Source organism: Xiphophorus couchianus, chromosome 6, assembly GCF_001444195.1.
Source record: "Xiphophorus couchianus chromosome 6, X_couchianus-1.0, whole genome shotgun sequence".
NCBI lineage: Eukaryota > Metazoa > Chordata > Actinopteri > Cyprinodontiformes > Poeciliidae > Xiphophorus > Xiphophorus couchianus.
Window position 1 is genome coordinate 20,052,685 of NC_040233.1, and position 23,910 is coordinate 20,076,594.

A 23,910-nucleotide genomic window follows, 5' to 3' on the forward strand; every position below is an offset into this window, starting at 1 on the left:
ATGTATTCAAAATATGAACGTATTAGGCACACATGTGCAACATGAATAGAGAATCAGCAAATCAAACGGCTCAAACTCAGTTCATTCAGGCGACCAGGAGTGTGAAGACAAGTTCCTGAAGGTCAAACCGAATGTCCAAATGAGGCAGAAAGGAAACTGAATATAGCTCAGACGTTTTAGTATTTCAGAAACTGCAAACCTATAAGTTTGTTGTTTTTGTTTTTACCAACAACTACTGCAAAACACAAAATCCCACCACGTATTTTAGTCTAGTTTCTAGTACCAATATCTTGAAATAAGACAAATTTAACTTACAAGTAACTTTTCAGCAAAATATAGGCACTGGTTTTAAGTAAATATTTTAATATTGATTTTTAAAAAGTACTAGTTCCGGGTGTGCCGTGGTGGCGTAGCGGTTAGCGCGGCCCGTATTTGGACGCGGCCTTCGCGGGTTCGACTCCCGGACCCGACGACATTTGCCGCATGTCTTCCCCCCTCTCCTTCCCCGTTTCCTGTCAGCCTACTATCATTTAAGGGACACTAGAGCCCACAAAAGACCCCCTGGAGGGGTAAAAAAAACAAAAGTACTAGTTCCACTGACAGATTGTTACTGATAACATGGAAAAAACTGTCTTAAGTTAAATAGTCTGCCAGTGAAACCAATAATTTTCTTTACCAATATTAAGGAATTATTGACTTAAAACAAGCTCATATATCTTGCTGAAAAGTTTTTCTTATTTCAAGAGTACTAAGATATTTTCAGTAGAAACTGGACAAAAGTACGAAATTTGGTAAGAATTTGTTTTTTTGCAGTGTATCTCTTTACACATTTCCAGTGAGCAAACCTTGTTGGCGTCAGAGGTCAGAGGGGAAAGGACAAAGGTGAAGTTGTCACATAAAAGGCAATTCTGAAGGTAAAAAAGAACAAATGATAAATTATAGTAAAAATTATAACAAAAAATTATGTAATAATAACTATAATTAACATGGTTTCCTCAAACAGAGCAGAACTGGAGCATTATACCTTCCAAGACGCTCATTTCCATCCTTTTCACTGGTTTCCTGTGACACTTGAGTCACCACATCCTTGCAATCTGAAAAAAATCCTCAACACAAAAGGCTTCAGTACATCTGATGTGCGTTTGGAAGAAGTCCCTTTATGTCCCTCTCTTTCCTGCACTCGTTTCTACATGCAGCTCTCAGCCTTAACATCTATTTGAAGTAGAGAATAGAAAAATGTATTACTAAATGTAATAAGGATTCTTTGAGAGGTGATGGCAAAGTCCTCACAATGTGTCTGCTGAAAATGTTCAGGTATCTGACTGAAAAGGAGAATAAAAAAATCAGCCAAAATCCAGAGAACACCATTCAGAAAACCCAGAGATCAGCTGATCAAAACCACTTTAAGAGATAACGAGGAAGCTCGGCTCCTGTGAAGTTAAGTAAAAAGAGATTAGAGGTGGTTTAACTTTTTTCCACAATAAGGTAATGCCAGAACTGAGCTTCGCTGAGCCACAGCCCAATCCCACTGCAGATCAGAGGTTTGCAGAAGAAAACAAGTAAAGACGGAGCAAATCGATGAGTCCTGAGCTAATGAGCAAAAGTATTCACACCCCATGAATTTTCTCACATTTCTTTCATGGACCAACTAGAAACCTCAATGTATTTAATGAGGATTTTACGTACAGTAAAACAGAAGGAGCACAATGTATGGCTTTCAAAATGTTCAACCACTTTTACTTTGATGCCCTAATTAAATATTGTTATTTTATGTTGTCTAAAGCTCTGGAAAAAATGAAGGGAATGGTTATCCCACCAAATATTGATTTCTGAACTCTTCTTGAGTTAAAACATTAATATTATTGTTTCTAAACGAATATAAACTTGCTTTCTTTGCATTACTTGAAAGCACTGCATCTTTTTTGTTTTTCTGACAAAATTAACAAAACATTCGTTATTTGTAAATGTTATTGTAATTGTTATTACTCAGCAATGACTTTGTTTTGGTTTGTTAGATAAAATCCCCATCAAGTGTATTGAGGTATATTGCCAGGTGACAAAAAGTCAAAAACAAAAATATATATTTTTGCAATGGACTATAAATGTAGACAAGTAGTGCATTTATTTTACTGTAAGATATCATTTCCTCTGCATCCTCTAGCCCTATACAGCCTGAGCAAGCAAATCCAGTGTTGCAGATGAGATCTATGAGGACTACCAGATAAAGGACACAAAAGATGTTTGTTGGGACTTTTTGCGAACTTCAAGCTGGTTGCTACTCACATGTGGACACAGAACATCAGCTCAACAAATGGTTCATAGTCCCTAAAGTCTGAGAAAAATGTCAAACGTCTTTAAGCAGCAGACTCTAAATAACCTCAGGTTGCATGTGTCAGAATAACTAAAGAATATTATGAGGAGGTGTCTATAAATCTTAACTCTCTTTTCAGAGAATGATATAGATTACTTTGTTAATTATCATTAATTACTCTGCCTAAATGATTAAATGAATGACTAAATGATTAAAGTAAAACAAACTGTTGCTCAAGTCAATTCTAGCAAACTTCAAAGATTATTCTTTTACAATATTCATGAGTCTTTAAGACCCTCAAAGCCTTTCATGACTGCCAGCCAAGGCTTGGCAGAAACGTCCCAGGCCAGAAAACCCAGAATTCAAAGCAGCCTGATAGGAAAGACAGCAGCGTACGTGGAGATGGTGCCGGATTCGTCTTGGCACGCTTAATTCTCGAGAAACGAATGCTAAACATCTTTATGCATCAGTGGAGCTGGGAGTGCATCCTAGCTCTTCCCTGGCATGTTGTCTGCTGCACGCTCTCTGTTTTGCCTCATAAAAGTCTTTCTTACAACCAAGTGAGAGCTCTTGACAGTAATGTTTTTTTTCTCTCTCTGTCTCTCTGGTACTTCTACAGCATCCTCCAAGCGCCGCAAAGGTTCCAAGTTTAGGTATTTCACGAATCCTCTTTGGTTCTCTCACACCGACTGTCAGAGGCTTCAGAGCGGGAATCCTTGGGAGATAAAAAAGCAAAAAACTGGTGCAAGTAATCATTTTAGTGTTTTCTCTCTCCCTGATCAATCCTGACTGACTTGTGCTGCTGTCTGAGAAAAAAAAAGGGAAGATGAAAGCGGCTCATACATGCTGACAAACGCTTGAGAAGGAAGCATTCAGGCCACATTCACCCTCCGCCACTGAAATGTTGCAGTGCAGCATTTTTTTTTTTTCTGGAGAAAACAGCAACAGACCTTTAGTGCACATTAGAGGGAAAGTCATTGTTTCATATTTGTCTTTTTGCACTTGTCCTCTTAACTTAAACTGAACTTCCTTGACTATATGTCTCAACTTTACAGGACTCCTGAAAACATTTATTTTTATTCTATTGCCTGGCTCCTTTGATTTACAGTCTACAAGCTATACATCTTGAATTAAGCATGATTATGCTTCAAGTTATGTAAATGTGCAGTCATGGAAAAAATTTAGTTCACCCTTTGAGCCACTTCTGTGTGATTTCCCAAATTGTTCATATTGTTGATAGGCTAAAGCTGGGCAATATGGAAAAAAAATCCTATCACAATAAAAAGATTGATATCACAATATAAAGCAAATCACTATTTTGCGTTCTGGTATTTTTAAGAGAGACTCGAAGATATTAGAGGGATGTTTTTAATTTAAAGACTTAATTTTAACAGTTCAAGATGTCATTTAACATTATTCCAGTCTGGACAAATAAAAAATGACAAAAATGTCAAGCAACACATGAGAATGAAACAAAAATGAACATATTCTTTCATGGACCTTACCAAGCTCCGCCCACAACCGACCCACGTGACCGCAAGTCTCACAAGCAAAGCCTGGCAGCGAGTTGTTTCTATGTAAACATGACTCTTTTAGTGCATCATTTCTACCGGATTTTCACAATATATCAGCTACTAAATGGACAGAGGAACTAACAAGTTCATGTCATCATCTGGGAGAAGGTTACTGGTTTCTGAGTCACAAGCTGGTTGCAAACCTGAGGCCAGCAGGTGTCAGTCAGTTATGGTGGATCTGAACTTTGGTTTGATGACGTCAATATGAGAAGCTACAGACTGATAGGAGGAACCAAAGAGCTCTGTAAAGGTAAAGGCAAATCTTCTGAAGTTGGGATATAATTAATTTAATTTCACATAATTATCGCGGTAGAAGCCATTTGTTTGTTAAAATTTTATGAAATATATTTGTTCTATTTGTTGTTTGTTGTGAATGACGTAAACTCACAAACGAACGAGGTAATTAGTCCAACGTTTAGAAACTACAGCGGCTGTAATGCGCCACAGCAAAGGGAAACAAAGGTAAAATAACCCGAACAGGTGATCAACTCAAAACCGCTCTTACCTTTTTACTCTCTCTCTCTTTGTAGTTTAAGCACACCTGTTACCGTGGCAACCGCCTGCGCCCCGCAAGACGAGCAAAGATTACGTTAAAAACATAACATTCAGTCCGTTACGATATCAAGTTTCCAGGCTTGATATTTATGTCTCGATTATTAATCAGCGCTTCCCTGAACACAGTTGACTGACTAGCTGTACTTGGTGCTAACGTGGCTAACACGAGTAACAGTTTAGTCCAAAGCCTTTTCTGCTAAAATAAAATCTTTAGTGTATGTCAGATACAGACACATTGCATATTGATCTGTTTAGCTAACATAAGACTGTGTAGCAGACAGGTTTCAAGGTGTATCAGTTCTGCCATTATGCTGTACTTAGCTAACGGGAAGCTAACGGTGTGTTTGTGAGCCGGCCGCGCACGTGACCACGTAGAATTAGCATCAGCCAATGAAAAGCGGCCTCTCTGGTAAGGTCCATGGATGTAAAAAAAGAAAAACATGCATTCAAATATAAATTTCCAAACTCTCTCCTTTTATAGTTCATTATAAGTACTGCTTTTTCAAGAATGAGCAATGAAGAGAAAACTATATAAAGACAAAAAAACCAAAAGCAATAGCTTGGTGCAAATTTTAGAAGCATTCAGGGGCGAAAAGTTAAAACAAACAAATAGACGTCAATGATGTCAAGAAAAGAAATTTCAGCTTTTTATACCCTCAGTGCAAAATTCAGCAGTTTTCAAAGACAGAAAATAAATAAATAAATAAATAAATAAATAAATAAATAAGCTAGACAAAGTCTCTGCTCTGTTGTCAATCTGTGCTGGGTCATATATTATGCTTTATAAGTATGTTTCTTTTTATTATTTTAGTTTTTTGGAAGTGCGGAGGTTAGCACTTGTTCCTATCTACAATTGTGAAGTTTTACATTCTGCACCCTGGCGGATGTCGCTGGTTTAGGTGGAAAAACAGATAATTTGTTTTGGGATATTTTATCGCCCAGTGTCCTTCAACCCCATTCCTTCAGTTCATCGAGACACTGCTCTATTAAAGATCTCCCCACAGCCTTTTAATCAATTTGAAGTCTGGACTTTGACTATACTATTGCAACACCTTGATTTTTTTTTCAGTTGTAGATTTATTGCTGCATCTGAGATCACTGTCGAGGCTTTTAGCTTTCCTACCTATTGCCTCACATTTGTCTTTAGAGAAGGTTGAAAAACAGACGACTTTATGGTTTGTTCATGACTCCAAGCTCCAAATCATCACGACCCTATCACCATCCATCAGGAGAGGAAAAAATAAATAAATAAAAAATTAACAACAGACCAATATACAGGTATAGAATAGAATAGAATTCAACTTTATTGTCATTGCACTGTCACAAGTACAAGCAAAGAGATGTAGTTTGCATCTATCCAGAAGTGCTCTATGAGATATAAATATTTATTTACAGATGTACAAGACTATGTATGTATAGACTATAAGGGGTCATATTATATAAATCTGAAAGAAAAAAAAACAGCAATAAAGCTCCAAAGAAACAAATGAAATGTTACTGATGGCAAATAAACTTTCTGCTTAAACTTTTTTACAAACTGTAAATTAAAACTTTGCTTACTGCAAAGCTGAATAAGCAAATTAAATGTTACAAGTTTAACTTATTTCTTATTTGAGGATTATTTCGCCTGAGCCTGTTATGGAAGAGAAACACAAAAACATGCAGGTGTCACGCAACGGCTTTTCAACAGCAGCTTTGTGTATTGGCACAATATCGTGCGCCTCCTGTGATTTCTTGTTCCAGATTTTCCCTGGATTTTAGTTTTCTGCATGTTTTTAGTTTTTCTCTTTCAATAAACATGGTTTATTCTCCCCTGCCTGCCTCCTCTCTGCATTTGGGCTCTCCACTTCATCATTGCATGACCTTCAGACCTTCAGATTTGCAGTTCAGTTCTACATTACACTTCACATTGCCAGCAAAATGATCCAGTCCCACCATCTTTATCTGCACTCAGCTTCTTCCCATCATGCTGCTTTCACTCAAACTTGGATGATGGCGGTTAAAAATTGGATATCAGTTTTTACTGCAGTTATAGTTTACTTTCTTTTCTAACTCTAATGTTCAGATTTAGTTAAGTGCAGCACACACTACGTTCACAAGAAGCTCTGAAACATGGGTTAGCAGCACTACTTCATCAATAGGTTCTGATAACATGAGTCTCCTTATTTTAAGTGATTTATCTCTCATGTGTAATAAAAATGTTTTATATTTGTTATGTGCTCATATACATATAAATATAAGTAAAAGTGAAAAAAATGTATATTTCCTGAAACAATTTAAACAAAATTAATTTGTGTCTGTCTTTTCCTTGCCAATACCCACTTCTGATGTTCCTTTCATCAGAGTTTATTCTGGCCAATGAAAAATTGAGTGATAGACTGACTCTTAAGAGTTTGATTGGTGCATGAACTCTGCTCTGTCAATTACTGAGTTTTAAGCTTTCATGTCCCCAGCCCAGAGCGTAACAATGGCAGAAAGTTACACTGTTAATATCACAAACTGAAGGAAACAGACATTACTTCAGTAGCTAACAGACACTAATACATCTAAAGAAAAGAACAACAAAAACCTGAAATTCTTACATTTTCAGACATTTATTAATACTTTTTATGATATAGCCATTAGTGAAAGTATATCAGTAACAGTTCAATGTGCTGAGCATCAAACTGGCTTTACCAGTAAAATCCCAACTCCAACTTTGAGAATAAGCGCTACAAATCACCTGACCTACAGGTAAAAATATAAAAAAACACAATCTAGTGTCTTAAGTGCTCACTTTCAAAGTTGTTAAAAATTGCACAAGAACAAAAGTCATTCTTTGTGCAGAATCATCACAAATTATGAACTTTTTGAGTTTCTGGTTGACTCAGGGAAAAAGCACAAACAACAGAGATGTGAACTTTGACCTATGGAGATGCCTTTTTACAGGCGATCCTGAACAACTGTTAATGGAGAGACTTTTTAGCCAACTTTTAACATAATTTGTACTTTTTAAAAATGAAAAAACAGACAGATTTAAATACATGTTTTTGGTTGATAGACTGGAAATCACGTAGTTTTGATTCATTCAACAAATGAAATAAATAAATTAGATATTCAGTATTTGACCTATAAGATTACTGATCAGAACCGATCAAGGGATTATTGGTTAATTCCAATCCCTGGTAGAATACGCTGCTTGTGTAGTGCTCTTAAGTTTTTTTTCAGCTTTCGCTTCATACCTCGCAGATGTAGAAGTATTATTTATAATAAGCACATTTAGTTGTTCCTTTTGAAGCAGGAGAGAATATACAAGCTTAACTACATTTATAAAACACAGCTGAATCCAGGTAGAGATTTTTTCTTTTTTTTTCAATTTTTCTGCTCCTTCGGGAGAATACACCCAGCAGGAGGCGTGAGGACTTAAAATTATAGCTGAAAATAGAGCTTAAAAAAAATCACCTCCAGCTTTTATTACTGGGAGAATTTGGTGCAGAAATAATGATTTCAGCTGAGATGACTGCTTTGATTTTCTAGCTGTCATTCAAAAAAGAAAACGAAATATTATTATTGAAAATGAAGAACTGCCACAATCACCACATAATGTGCTTAATCAAAAAAGATTAATTTAGAAAGTGGAGTGTACAGTCTAATTGAAGCGGCGCTTAATTAAATATAATTATAAAGCATGATGAATTGAACTCAGACAGATGGAGAGAATTGGCTATAAAAAGAGCAATGTACAGATTCTGAGATATGTGTAATAACAGAGCCATGCAGGAACCGGTGTCACCTTTTCTAATAGCGCTCTGTTACCCTTGCTCTTTTTTTTCCAGCCTTCTCACTGCCATAAATTACTCAGCTAATACCCCAACATCAGCAGCTAGTGCTGAATCATTCAAAGACCCCAATTAGCAATTAAGGACTTAATGAATAGTGGTCTGTGCAGGGCAATTTTGAATCCAGCCCAGGGGAGCCCACTGGAATCTAATCTCTCTTGCAGGACATGAGCAGTAACAACTGCTTATCAGCGTGGAGAACACACAGAAAAGCCAATTGCATGGACATAATGAGAAGCCAGAGTGTAGCAGCAGTGTTGAAGCAGCTGTTTACTGGGTATCAGGAATCATTTTGCTTTGGATCTAAACAAGGAAATGCGACTGTTAAGACTGTTACATCCCATTACCTCCAAAATAATAAGAGGGGAATGAGATGGGGAACCTGGACTCCTCAAAATCGTGATAATTTCTTTTAAATTCCTCGCTGAGTTTGGAAACATTGCATAATGAAGATACTTTCTGAATCAAATTTTTTCTATTTAGTTTTTACAGAATTTTTTTCTACATTTTCACCATTTTTTCTTCACCTTAAGGTGCCCAGTAGCAAAAACAAAAAGTCACATTATATACAGACAGGAAACTGCAGTGACCAATACGGTTGGCCAACACTAATACCCAGTCACACTGTTGCCTCTTTTATAACGAAAAAAGGAAATATCTGCAAAATGTGTCAACTTCTATAGTCTGATTAATTGTCATAGAAATCAATAGAATGATTGAATACTAAAATAATTATTTGCAGTCCGATAGGAGACGTATAATTGCAGTACTATTGAGGAACAATGTGATGATAATTCAGCTAAATCTTCCTGACCCTTTCCTAACCCTTTCTTCGTTATGATAGCTGCATTGTACACATCGATATTGCCATAACAATTTTAATTTGATTCATTCTGCAGACCTACAGTTAAAAGGATATCAGATGCAACTGCACTGCATTTCTGCAATTGTTTTCTACATTACATAAGTAAAGCAGAATGGAGTAAATCAACTGCAATGTTTTTGTTACAGTTTGAAGGCAATTCCAAAATGAAATACTAATATGATTAATTACACAACCTTAGGAAAATATGCAACTACATAAAGACTGAGGGAATGAGCAACCTCTGGGGAAAAAATGAAGACATTTGTATTGCCAGTCATCTTTCAAGCAGCCTACAACTGGGCTTCAGAGCAGAGTATCAAAGATTGAATATGCAGGCATACATGATGCGGTAGGTAGTGTGCTGCCTTATAAATTATTACTGTCACTCTGTCCTTTTATATTACTATTCCACGGTCCTGTAATCATTTACATATTTCTCATACATTTAATGAAGGGACTTTTCTGAACTTAGAGGCCTCGCTTGTGCAGGGACACAAAAAGCTTCTGTAGGGAAAATACACTCCAATTTCCATCAGCTTTATCTCCCCTCCCTCCTCCATGCTCTCCTTCCCTCCTCCCTGCTTGCGGGGGGAAAATATATATATATGGAGCCTCTGTGAAGCATGAAGACTGAGGGCAGACGATCAGTCGCCTAAAACTATAGCTGCACCATAATCGGATTGGGGCGACCTATAGCCCCGGCCAGCGACGACGACGGCAGGGAGATAAAACACTGCGTGACCTGCACGGGCGCAGCGGGATGAAGTCATATCTCTGCAAGATGTTTTATCTCGCATTGCACAATAATAGAAAGGCCGGTTATCTTTGAAATCGGAGTGCTTTGACTGCATACCTAAGGTCAGTTTGCAATCTTTTCGCAGCATTAGCTCACTTTTTTTTCCAAGGAGGTGACTTTGATACCAGGAGGATCATTGCGTTGTTTTTTAAAGCAATATTAGATTCCCAGAAGTTTGACTCCAAAAAAGTCTTGAATGCACTACACTGTTGACCTCTGAAAGTTATATATCTTTTTCTAATGAAGAAATTGCTGCTCTTACTCCTAGGAATTCACTTAAAATAAATGATTGCTCCCACATCTCCACATCTTTCTATAAAAGAGACTCCCCGCTTTGCTCAAGGGTGTATGAACATGTGCTTTCCCAGATCCCCTGGCATGGACACATTTCTTCATTTCCCTAATTTCCCTTTTTGTGTACCTGCCAAATATAGCCTTTGCCTTGCCATGTTAAAGTAACTGGGTCACTGGAGCTGTGATTAATTAGCTGATAATAAAACATGTTTTCTGTATTAAACCAGGCTGAGAAGTCTCGGTAATGATAAGCAATGGGAGCTAAATGGTCAGAGGTGAAACCAGGTAAATCTATAGAGAATATTCTGGGCAATCTGTGAAAAACATATCAAATGAATATAAAATATGCGCGAGGGCAGAATGTTTGTGTGTAAAAATGTAGCCTCCACAGTGTGAGTAAGAAAAACAACATGACAAAGAGCTGATTATAATTTAATTCGAAGAACAATTTGCAATTTAAATGAGAAAATGGGCCTCAGTCTGCTGTTAAATATTACAGGCTGCTACTGTTTTCAGTTTATTCTATGAAAAAACGGATTTTTGAGGATCAGCGACAGCAGGAAGACTAAAAGCAGCGACTAAATAATGCTGATTTTAATGCCTTCTGAGATGAAGCCAACAAAGACGAACAAAAACTTAAAGGAATGGCAGACAGTTTTTGCTCCAGATGATACATTCGCTTTCTCCTTTCATAAACAGCTCAAATAGGGCGTTCAAACTTAATTATCAAGCAATAAATGATCTACTTGTGGAGCTCGTTGCGTTTGTTTTTGCTGGAGTTTTGTGAGCTAAAGTAAAGGATAAAATGCTGAATGAAAAGATTAAGAAGCGGATTTTGAGGTAACATTTGCTATATAATTTGTTTTTTAGAGTTTTAAGCACTAAGAGGACCTCAAGCTCAGTCAAATTAGATGGAAAGTGTCTGTGGACATACATTTTTAAGTTAAATTCTGGACTTTAACTGGGCCGTTTTAACAGTAAACCACTCAACTGTAGTGGTGGCTGTATGTTTAGGGTCACTGTTTAACTGGAAACTGGTGCGCCTGGTGCTTATCTTTCTTGCCACTGAGGTTCGGTACATCACAGTCGCTAATGACATTTTAGAGACCAATTACGGTAACCTAACACCCACGTTTTTGGACCCTGGGAGGAAGTTCTGGAGAAAACCCATACATGCACAGGGAGAAACATACCTGTGCAGAAACATACCAGGGCGGGATTTGAACCTATGACCTTCTGGGTGCAGCCATTCACATTTGACAAAATAATTGGAAAACAAGGTAAAAATATTCTTTCACATCAATACTTTTAGTATCAAAGGGACAATTTTAAGAGTGACAACAAATCACAGCAGTAGTTATTATAATGAACAAGTGTTTTTTTTTAAGATTTAATAGATTGAAGTGCAGATAATAAAAAATCTGTTTCTGTAAGAAACAGAAGGTGCATGAAAATAAAAATAAACAAACATCAAATAACCAAATAGGCAAATAAATTAGTACAAATAAATTTGGTATCGATATAAAAATTACAACAAAAAGCTCATTAAAAGATTTGTTTAAAGAAAACTCTAAAAGAAGCGGTCAATTATCAAATCACCAGCAAAACATCTTCAGGGGAAATGCCTGAAACAAAATTCTAGTTTACATATTCAGTAGGAAGTCCTAAATTTAAATTAGTATTTTCTAGGTATGGACCAGCTACCTGGTAAATGGAGGTTTTAAAACGATTTTCCGGCATACTGTCCTTACAGTTTCATGGGATGCCAAAGAAAGAGCCGCAGTGAACTGAGTTTTTCCTCCCCTGCCTTTTGGTGTTCACTGCTGGTCAGCTGGCTACAAGGAGGATACAACTCTTTTCCCTTGCTTATATAAAAGTCGCCACTGACTCATTGTAAGTATTTCTCTCTGCAAAAAACACCGGCAATGCATCACCCATATCTCCTACTGAGGTAAAGATGATATTAATTAACAGATGGCCATCAATAACTTAAACACTGCTTTTCAATTTTGCAATTTTAAGTCTAGTATGTAAACATGGTTTAGATAAAGTAAACATTTTTTATGATTTTAACAGCAGATTGTTTTTAATAAAACAATTGCTTTAAGTTATCCCATTTTGTTGGATTTTCTTGTATGAGAAATGTAATTTTGCCATTTTTAGTTGAAGTGGTCGTATCTTCAGAGTAATTGATGCTTTAGTGCAGTAGTTCAGCTCCTTCCTATTTGAAAGTAATGCCAGCATAAATGGCCATTACAGTTTGTTTTTATTCCCCAGTGCAGCAGAAGGTGACCTTCTCCACCTCCTACAGGAGGCCCAGTTGCCTGAAATATGTCATTAGACAACAGCAGCTAAATCTTTTCTTCAGGGAACAACAATTTGTCTTCCTTGCATTTAATACTTTAAGATTATAACAACAAGAAGTGTTTTGTTTTTAAAGTTTGGCTTCACAAAGAGACATACAAAAAAACTGCGATGACTTAAAACTTCTGACCTGTGCTTATTGCTGAGGGCTTTGAGTTTATGTTGTTTTCTGTTAATCATTGATTTTATTTTTTTTGGACCACTTACCCACCACTTATGACCAAACCCACACGGGTACTAAAATTGGATCAACTCTTATTTATTAGGCTAATTACATTGACAGTAGGAGTGTGCCATTAATTATTTCTTAACAGAACATAAAAGCAGCTTTACAGTTTGATAAAAGCATGTAAACTTGCAGGTTGGATGAGGAATGAAGGCTGTCTTGTGCAGTGGTATTGTAACCTGCTGCTCAAATAATTTTTTTCTGATGTTTTTTGTTATTAAGATTAACTTCTCCACCAGCAGGTATTATATTTACTGATCATTGGCCAAAAAGCAGATATGACCCACCAAGTCAATGTGGCTCAATCAGATAATATACTGGGCACAAAGTGTTTGCATTTTACTCAAAAATCATCTGCAAATCATATTAATTATTTAAAGTGTTTTCTGCTTTAAACAGTACTGCAGCAAATGCCTAACTCAGAAAAAAACCCAAGTTGTTTCATATCTAAATTGGTGTGTTCACTGTAATAGAAACATAACCATACAATTAACTTCAGGACAATATTAATACAAGGTTTCCCCCAGAAAACTTGCTAAGCCTGGCGGTTGGGCGCTAGAGCAGTCATTCATCCAGCAGCTTGTTGTGTTTTTGAGTTAAAAATGTTTAAAGTTGACAGAAAATTTTTAAATATCACTTGATAACTGTGTGTTATTGAAAGACTGGAAGATTAGTACCTGAATACCAACTACAAAGACTTAAAAAAATGCAAACATTTTAAAAAGACTTAAATAAATAAGCAACGCTTAGCCTGGTGGGGGCACAAGTAAAGCCTGGTGGCCCGCCAGGCTTAGAATACACTGAGGGAAACCCTGTTAATAGTGTAAGCAATTTAAAAACATTTACTTGCAGTATTTTAACACCATGTGAGGTTAAAATACTACAAGTAAATATCTATATTTTCTCTTGTCTACATAATCACTGAATGAAAAATAAAACTGAGAGTTTTTAAACTTTTATTAAACTCTGCTTTAAGAAAAGGCATTCATACACAAGATTTAGGAGAACTGTTTTCACTCTTATTTTTTATATTCTGTACCTGAAGAAGTGTAAAATCATATCCTAATACCATAACATTTTAGGATATTTGATGTCAGCTCATTAACTATCATGTGTTACAATCTGTTTGCTATATTTGTGTTCAGTTGCAGTCACTGCTTTCAGTGGTTCTCAGAAAATTCTGGTGTTAATTATTTGTAGAGTGTGAACTAAAAAAGTCTGATTATCTTTTTGGCATTAATAGCTAAAAAGATGAGTTCTTTAGGACACGCTGATCTTTCCCTAATCAAAAACTTCTTCAAAGAAAGGTGTAGAGGAGAAAATCTCAAGGACTTCCTGTGAAAAATTTAAGCGGATGACAGTGAACCAAGAGAAAGTTCTGGTGGCTTGTTATCCTCTTTTCCTTTTACCTTCAGTCAGAGCCTGATTCTGTGAATGACATCGAACTCAACTTATCCATGTTCCAGATAAACTCTGTGACCAAGCCAATGACTAAGAGCGATGAACGTTTAAGAGCAGGGCTGCACTATTGCGAATATGTCTCAATTGTAATATTAGTGTGAGTAATATTCATATTGCAAAGGATGGAGTGTAATAATTGTACATTCCAAGTGTTATAAACTGACATGCCACGTTTTAATGTAACATTTTAATGTAATATTTGGCCAGTTGGACACAGACTCACGGCAGTAGACGTTCAAATGACAAAAGTTCACCAGAGTGATGAGAAAGAGGAAAGAAGAAACTTGATAATCCTCTCAATATTTACCATTTTCTGTAATTGTGCAACTTAGGCAAATATATTTCATATTACATGTTCAGTGTGGGAGACTTGCAGTATAGTGGGTGTAATGAGGTACAACTAAGGCTTTATAAGGAGAGGAGACATTTTGGATTGTGACGGCAAGGTAGGGGACAAACTTACAACTTTCGCACTTTCTCATGACTTAATGGACTGGGTTTTTTTTTTCAACCTAAATTTTGAGGTCTTGGATAAAAATGCATCTTTCTTTGTTTTTAATGTCATAAAACAACCAACTGAAATAATCTAACTTTTTTTCACTACTCTACAGACATATTTATGTATATTATTTCAATACTAAATATTGAGGAATCCCAAATAAGATGAAAACAATGCAAAGTTATCAACATATTTTACAAATGGAGATCTAAAAAGTGTGGTGTACATTTGAACTCAACCCTATGAGTCAATATTTTACAGCACTACATTGTGATGCAAGTGTTTTTGAGGAGTGACTCTATTAGCTTTCTACATTTATGGTGTGAAATTCTCACCTGATCCTTTTTGTAAAACAACTCAACAGCAGTTATTTTGGATGGAGAGCATTTGTGATCAGAAATTTCCAACTCTCAACTAAAATGTAGACTTTGGTCCATTCAAACAAGTGGGCATATTTTATTGTAACTCTGACTTCGTACGGCAGAAATGTTTAATTTTGTTTTCATGTGACCAGATCACTGTCTCCTGCATGTTTATTATAGATTTGGGCATTTGTACTTCTGATAGCTGGCAGGTTGAGAAACATGAATGAAAACATGAAGATTTCTGTTAAACCTTTGCATTAAAGTGACTCCAGAACAGCTCTCCATTAACCTTTTCTTTAGAAACTTCAGGCCAATCTGAAATTATATGAAAAAATTAAAAGGAAATGTGTTGTTTCTGAAAACATCTAAATCCTTTTAACTTCTGCTCCACTGTAGTAGTTTTAAAACAATTAATTATTTAATTTCATCAGCACAATATGCTTTCCCATGTTTCCCAGTATTTCACAACCTTAAAACTTTTATTAAGGTACTCAGTCTTAAATGCTTACTTGGAAAAGCTCCACTAATTGGTCGCACGTGGGCGTTGCTTCTACACGCTTCCTGTCAGATTTAGGATTGTGAGTCTTAAAAAGACAATAAACTCCAGCATTCGTAAACCCTGTTTGAACTCGTTCTGGAAGAGTATTGTCATTCTGCTTCTTATCTGGGATGAGACCTCATCCCAGATTTTGTGAATGGGAGGTGGAATAGCTCGGAGAGAGACGTGAGGCGGCGAGGGCGCGGGGTTAGTAACTATAACCACTCCAGACTTTCAGGCAGGAATCAGCTAGCTCCAGCTGCCAGAGTAATGAAGTGCTGGCAGCTGTCCCTGGTGCTGAAATCAGCCTCCATCTCTTTGAGCGGGGGAATATAAAGCGACTGGCCGCCGAGCTGAGATACCGACACTGCAAGGCAAATGGCACTCAGAACAAAACCCAAGTATCAGATGCATGCATAGGCACACGCACTGGCTTAAACTGCTGTCTCCCAGTAGCAAAACGCACAGGCCATGTCCTGAAATGGGTGAAAAAAGGCATTCAGCAGCGGAGGATGTAATAAGAAGCAGAGGGTGTTGCCTCATTGTGTATTAGATCTCATACATGTGTGAAACACCTACACCAGCATCATCTCTCTTTTCTCTTGTCTGAGTCCTTCATCTGTTTTCTCTTTGCTTATCTCTCCCAGGCAGGGACATAAAAGAGACGAGAGGAAGCTGCTCCTCTAATCCGTTCCTTGACCTCTCTGGGGCTGCTCAAAAATGATTTTCGTCTGTATTTGCACCTGCTAAGGGTCAGCGATCAACCTGCGGGTGCAGCAGGACGTGCCTGAACTGGACAGTGACAGATTACTGACTCGGTCTACCGGCGGCTGGATACACTTCCTCCCGCCGTTCCGAGCTCATATAGGGATTCAGTGCATGTGCATTCCAGAGCCAGCCTCCCACTTCATCCCCGGCGAGAGATAAGTATTGTTTGCGTAGCAGCATATTTCATGCTCGGCTTCCCCCACCTGTTTCCTCTGACCTGCAAAGTCTGAAGGCGGGAGAAGCTGTCGAATGTCCCCTGCTCGGGTATCTCTGGAGCGTGATTGAAAAGGTCCTCATCTCCAGCTGCTTTCAGGAACAAAACTTCTGTCAAGGATTTTAAAGAAGCGATCCCAGTGGTCACTTCAAGGACTTTCTGTCCACAAATTGTAGAACATTTTGTGTGTGTGTGTGTTTTATTTTGGGTCGGACGAGGGGTTGTCGCCTGCAGGTTTTATGGCTGAGTTCAGGCAGAAAGTGGAGGTCAAGCTATTAATCATATCCGTCAGCAAAATTTGCATAATGAATTGCTGCAGAATTTGCCTTGAAGATCCCCCTCCCTGTTGCCATATCAACTGGTGGGTGCAGACACTTTAAGTACATCAGTGTTACTTAAAAGACAAGAGCCAGTCAGAGATTTCCATAGTGGGATGAACGTGGGTAAGAAATTTGTGTTGGGTTCATTAATTAACTAATCAAGTAAAAAACTCTGACAGTAACAATACATTTTTCACATCAAATCCAATTTGATTGACAGCCAAATTAGTAAACAGACATTCTTGAGCTTATATTTCGCCTTGAATCTGCATCAGTACCTTTACACTTAAGGATAAGTCCAGTATCTGTACTTAAAGCAACATGTTTTGTATTGAGGTGACACCTTAAACGTGAAGTGTTCTGGTTTTCAATACATCTTCTGAATCTTCCTCATACCTGGACAATCTTTTACCATGGCTATTTGTGTTTTTGTATTTTTGAGTGGAAATATTTGAAAGAGCAAAATCTGCCTTTCAGTTAAGTGAGGGAAAAGTAAATTTGCCTGTTTCAGCTAGCCAGACAGCACCATGTAACAACAAGTGGGGGAGGGGCACTCCAAAAATCCAGAGAAAACTTAAAGGTCCCTCCTGCACTTTATTTGGCATCACATTAAAGTGTATTTATTCCGTATGAACTGAGCTGTATAACAGCAGTTTAAATTTTAAATACAGACTTCAAGACCTTGATGAACAATAACATGTAGTTTCTTCACCTTGATTCTCTGTGTCACAGCTTGGTGTATTTCCAAACCACTGAAATTGTTCTATAGGTATTTCTGAAAAGATTATAATAGTCCTCCCTTAGACAGCTGCAGGCAATGTGCAGTAACAGGCAGGGGAGGGGCACTATTACTTTATTCTGTGGTTAATAGAGAATCGAACAACCTTGCAAAAGGATTTATACTAAGAATGTCTTGATCATGAGTTTTCCTTTTCTTGATATCAAGTAATTTACAAGTAACCATCTCATACTAAAGTTTATAGCATAAGAATAAGATCATCATTAAACAGTCATGTTTAATAATGATCACTCTCCTGTTTCAGAAACACAGAACTTTGTTCTTAAATGTGTAGGACTTGATTAAAAGCATTCGAGCTGCTCTCTCTGCATCTCTTTCCTATAAGGGGAATTTGGTCAACAAAATAGTCCACAAGTTTTCTCACACTAACAGAAAAGACAAATTTGATTGTTTGGAAACGTCCCTGACCCAAAAAAAACGCATAAAGCAAAACTCCACTCATAACCTCAATTAAGATAATATTGTTTGCTAAGCAGCAGACTGCAGGCTAGGTATCTAAGCAGGAACCCTGACTAATTAAACAACTAATATCAGCTTGTCCTGTTTTTGGGACCCGATGAAGAGAAGAACAGGCAATTACCATAAATTTAGATGATGTGGAAACTAAAAGGTGATAAATGAAATCCATCGCATGTTTAACTGCATGTCATTGTGTTGTTTATCTACATGTTTACATCTATTTATTGGTGTACATTTTGTGAAGTTTGAAGTTTTACATAAAAAGAAATACCAGTACATTTTCCTTTAATTTTTCAACAAGTCCTCTAAAAAAGACACAACAAGGAACAAAGATCAAAACGTTTCTAACTATTGAAGGATAAATAATGTAATCCTTCAGCTGTGTTCTTCTTCAACGAGAAGATCTGAAACCTCTCGTCAGTTGAGTGCAAATCCAGCTCAGTCAAAAAGCAAACAGAAGCACAATGAAAACACCAAAACAAACTCTGGCAAAAGTTAAAATTCTCACCTATTAGAAAAGCAAAATCCTTAAACGTGAAAATCAAAAGAGTCATTTTTGCGACCTGGCACAGGTACAGCCTCCAACAGCAGAGAAACAATTCAAAATCAGATAAAATCGCACCAAAATAAGCCATGATGAGAAAGGTGAGTGAGGGGCAAAAGGCAGAAAATAAGCAAAATGTTGGAATTACATCAACACGTTTTAGGAAGCTGCATTTTTTTTTTATTAAAAAAAGAAGAAGAAGAGGGAGAATAGAGAAGAGGGGCAAAAATATCAAGAGCGTGTGCGAGCACGTAGGGCTTATATTTCTCATCGGATGTTGCCGGAGCAGCAACACTCAGCATCCAAGATTTCAATGACTGCATGCAGGGAGCCAGAAAACATTGTTTTTTCTCTCTCTCTCTCTCTCTCTCTCTTAACCCCAGTGTTGGCGAAACACCGAGGCAAGGAAGGAGGAGGAGGACAAAAATGAGGTAAAAATGTGCTTAATAAAAAGGTCAGCGGAAAATGTACTCACCGGGAGGGAGTAAAAGGGTTGAGTTAAAAAGAAACTGGGCGGTGAAGGGCTGCTGGTGTTAGCAGGCGTGTGAGCACCGAGGATCTGCGGCGCTCCGGCTGCGCTCTCGCTCCTCGCTGCCGGTGGCTGAGTCACGTGACACGGGCTTGGCTCGGAGTTTCTCAGGCAGCCCGGGTCTGGAGAGATGGGGGCTTTTTTCTCCCCTCCGTTGTCACTTATTAAGCTATTTCCTCTTCAGAACTCGGGGGAATGTGATTTGGTGGCTGTGGGGGATCCCTCCGGGAAGACATTGTTTTGTTTTCTTGTATTTTCGATTCCCAATGTAGCCCCCAAACCCAGTGAGGTTTTCTACTTCGCAGTCATAAACTTTATTGCATCTATTATGGAATGCGTCGCCGCAGATTGCAATCATGTTCCATTAAATAAAAGTGTGGCGTGCAAAGGATTCAGTGCAAACAAAGCTTATACTATTTTTATTTGTGAATTTTTTAAAAATAAGGCCTAACAAATACCTTGATTGAGGTTTGATTTCTAATTATTGGCATCACTCGTCTGAACCAAAAAAGAACAAAAAATCCGGCTGAAATGTGTCTAAATATTGTTTTATTTGACTGGATATTTAAGTTTTAAGTGTTTCTTTTTACTCAAAAGTAAAAAAGAAATAAATATTTGCAAGTTTTCTGGCAGAACAAACAAGCAAGAGTTTCAAAAAAATGCAAAATTATTGAAGGAATAACAAACAGCACCTAACAGGCAAAAGTGTGTATAAGTAATTCAGAGTTTCATTTATTTATTCTTTTTACCCACTAAAAGGAGGATTGTGTAGCTCAAAAAAAAATTTTTTGTTCAATTCTTGTTTCTTCTGCTCTCACTTTTTAAGATAAAACTCACAGTCAATATCTTTAGATGTAAAACAGACAAGAAATCCATAAATTCTCCAATCATTTTTTATTAAAAGACAAAGCTCCAGGTCTTAAGTTTATAAATTGTGATGGGAGGCATGTGGAGAGATGATCAGACGGCCTAATTAAAAACCCTGAGTTCGGGTATCTAGTTCGAAGTCTCATTAAAGTTCTTATTAAAGTTTGATCATGTTGGAAGTCATTATGGTATTCATTTCATTCAGTGTGAGGAGAAATCTGAATGTAAAGAAGCACATCTTTGATCAGCTGCATCAAAAGTAAGGACCAGACGGCCTAATTTAGTCGTACCTGATTTAATTGATCACGCTCAGGAATACCTGCTCCTGCAGAGGTGAATGCAAGCAACATAAAATCATTAGTTTTACCTGCACATGAGAAGTTCTTCTCTAAAGAAAAAGACCAACATGAAAGGCATTTCTTGCCTGTAAAAATGTTTAATCTCCTGATGGTTTCTGTAGTAGTAATCTGACAAAGTGTTAAATTTTAATACTATTGATAACCTGAGAAAATAAAAAAATTTAGTTTCCAAATGATGATTTTGTTTATTAAAGCAAAAAGCTATTTAAACTCTCCTGACCTTAAATAAAAAAGTAATCCCTCTAAACCTAATAATAGATGGAGCAACATTAATGGCAGCAGCAACTGGTGAATAGTTTTTCACTTTTCTGTGGAGAAATTTTGTCCCACTCTTCTTTGCAGGATTGTTTTAACTTTGCCAAATTGGAGGCTTCTGAAGCTGGTGAACAGATGCTTAGAACAGATAAATGTGTGGATGTGCCAAAATTTTCTCCAGCTGAACAGAAACAAAACTGAAGTTATTATTTTTGGACCTAAAGAGGAACGATTTAGAGTCAATGCACAGCTTCAGTTATTACAACTAAAAACCAGCGATCAGGCCCGAAACCTGGGAGTAGTGATGGACTCTGACCTGAACCTCCAGAGCCACATAAAGACAGTTACAAAGTCGGCCTTCTATCACCTGAAGAACATTTTCAGGATTAAAGGACTAATGTCTCAGCAAGATCTACAGAAACTAATTCATGCTTTTATCTTCAGTCGCATTGATTATTGCAACAGCGTCTTCACAGTTAGTTTATAAATCACTGAACGGCTTAGCACCACAATACATTAAAGATCTGCTGTTGTCATAGCAACCTTCCAGACCTCTCAGGTCTTCCGGTTCTGGTCTGCTCTGCATCCCCAGAACCAGAACCAAACGAGGAGAAGCAGCTTTCAGCATCTATGCACCACAAATTTGGAACAAACTTCCAGAAAACTGTAAAACAGCTGAAACACTGACTTCTTTTAAAACTCGACTAAAAACCCACCTGTTTAGGATTGTATTTAAACGTAATCAATTACAAATTTAATGATGGCACTTGACTTAATGCTGTGTTTTGATTGTTGATTCTATGTTGCATTGTGTTTCTGTGTTTGATATGATGTAAAGCACTTTGAAATGCCTTGCTGCTGAAATGTGCTATACAAATAAAATTTGATTGATTGATTGATTGATTGATTGATTGATTGATTGATTGATTGATTGATTGATTGATTGATTGATTGAAGCACAAGTGGCGTGCTTTAAGTTACAACATCTCAATTGGATTTAAGTTCAGACTTTAAATTTGTTGTTTTGTTTTGGTTTTTGCATCATAATCCTGCTGCACAGACCTGAGCTTGAAGTGACGATCTAATGGCTGGAGCTTCTGCTTCAGGATTTTGTGATGTAGAGTGAAATTCAACATTCACAGCGAGTCTTTCAGATCCTGAAGAAGCAAAGCAACCCTACACCATCACACTGCTGTCATTGTAGTGTAAATGTATGTATGATATTCTTTTTCTGCTGGTTTTAGTCCTGATGGACCCTTACGCAACGTCCAAAAGGTTTTTCTTTTCTCTTCTGTTGCCATCAACCTACATATTATTTTCCTATCAAATGTTTTTAGCAAATGTTAGCCTGACATTTTTATTTATTTATTGTTCATATTGGTTATGAAACTCTTAAAACGAATGCCATTTTACCCAGTCTCTTCCTGTTGTTGAACAGTGAACACTGAATTTGACTGAGGCAAATGAGGCCAGCGGTGCTTTAGATGTTCCTTTGATATCTCCTGGATGAATCATCAATATCCATTTAGACTAATTGTGTTTAGCCTAATTGCTCTCATTGTGGTTAAGTGCCAAGGATCCGAACATGATGTGTTGCTTTAAGATCTTTTATTCTACTTCACGTCGCCAGGCAGGTTCTGTTTAAGTAATGTCTTGATTCTGTAATTCTGGCAGTGGTAAAGTCTAGATGTGGCTTGATTTGGATAGTTTCTTACCTTTTTAATAAATATTTTCATTTGAAAACTGCATTTTGCAGTTGGCCAGGGTATCTATCAGTTTATGTTCTTAACTTCTTTTTGTGATTTGAAACACTTCAGTATAACAAAAAAGAAAAAACAGGGCATCTTTAGGGGGAACAGAGTTGTATGCTACCAGTTAAAGTGAGTGTCGTTATTGTCTCAACAGTCTTTAAAGACATGTTAGTGATTGTTAAAGAATTATAAAAGTTAGTTTTATGTGTCACCACTCATTTCAAATTGAAATGTGTGGTTTTATTTTATATTTAACCAAAAACAGCCTTGCAATCCAGCAACATCAAATGCAGATGCATCGAAGTCATATGTAGAATCAGAGAGGAACATTTATGAAAAGACTTATTCTTTTTTAGTGGCATCCCCATAAAGAAGCATAAAACATTAAAATATCATTGTTTACTGAAGTATCATAACTACACATTTTACAAAAAAAACTCACCCTTTGCTTTGAGTTGTTTAGTGAAGGACAAAAATCCATCTCAAAGGTTTTGCTTATCTATATTCATGCTGCATTTTACTAAGCTGCTTCAGAAACAAGCGCATGTATTTTCATACATGCCAAGATTTTATCAGCATCCAAAATCCAACACCCCAAACACATTACTACACAAAACTGTCTGATGAAGGATCCTCTTGTGTGTTGTATAAAAATCTATCACATAATTTGTCTTTGTGAAAGCCAAACACAGATCTTACTGCCCCTGCATGTGCGCGCCTCTGCCTATCAGCCCCTTGAGAAGTCATTGATCCACAAGGACCCTTCACTCTCACGACCGACAGACGATTCGGCAACAACAAGGACTTCTGCTCCTCCCTGACAGCATGACCACTTGCGTTTCCGTCAAGAAGAAGCACAAACCCGGGAGCCGTCAACCTTACAGAGCAAGATCAAATGAAACATGATGACAAAATGGGAAAAAGTTTTTCTCATTTTTTCTTTTTTTCCAGTTTACATTAAATACGCACCTTTCCATGTCCTGGAGCTGCCTTAATGATCTGGAAAATGCTCAATCAATATTGTGTCTCACCTGAGGGTTGCAGACGTTAACCAAGCTTTAAACTCTGTTAAAGAACGGCAGGTGTTGACATCCTCATTGATCATCAATATTCTCATAAGACTCTATGTGGGCTCACTTGATTAATCCTTAAAGTAGTTTTTAATGAGAAACTGCAAGGATCTTATTTAGGAATCTTCTTCTGGAGACCAAATGTTTGCCTGGGATTAAGTTACAAATAGTTAAAGCTGCAGGTTTCATCTAAAAAACTTATGTGGAGCTACAGTGATCTACAAAAGTTTTCACACTCTTTAAACTTCAACTACAAACTTTATTGTGTTTAATTGAGATTTGAAGTGATGTCCTAATGCGTCCTAATGC

General features: G+C 37.2%; 1 protein-coding gene and 1 long non-coding RNA gene across 5 annotated transcripts in view; one reads left to right on the plus strand and one right to left on the minus strand.

The window, feature by feature from the left end:
• Positions 1 to 19,391, minus strand: part of LOC114146990 (RNA-binding Raly-like protein) — a 65,446-nt gene extending 46,055 nt beyond the window's left edge. The window contains exon 1 of one of the 4 annotated variants that reach the window (XM_028021494.1): positions 19,246 to 19,391. The gene's annotated coding sequence lies outside the window, so the exon portion shown is untranslated. Of the gene's footprint in view, positions 1 to 18,734; positions 18,952 to 19,245 lie in introns of those variants that run through there. The other 3 variants (XM_028021490.1, XM_028021491.1, XM_028021493.1) reach the window with 3 other exon arrangements.
• Positions 19,392 to 22,606: 3,215 nt separating this feature from the next.
• Positions 22,607 to 23,509, plus strand: LOC114147054 (uncharacterized). Its single transcript, XR_003596014.1, has 2 exons — positions 22,607 to 22,660; positions 23,214 to 23,509. It is a non-coding gene; the product is annotated as an uncharacterized LOC114147054 (long non-coding RNA).
• Positions 23,510 to 23,910: the final 401 nt, after the last annotated feature.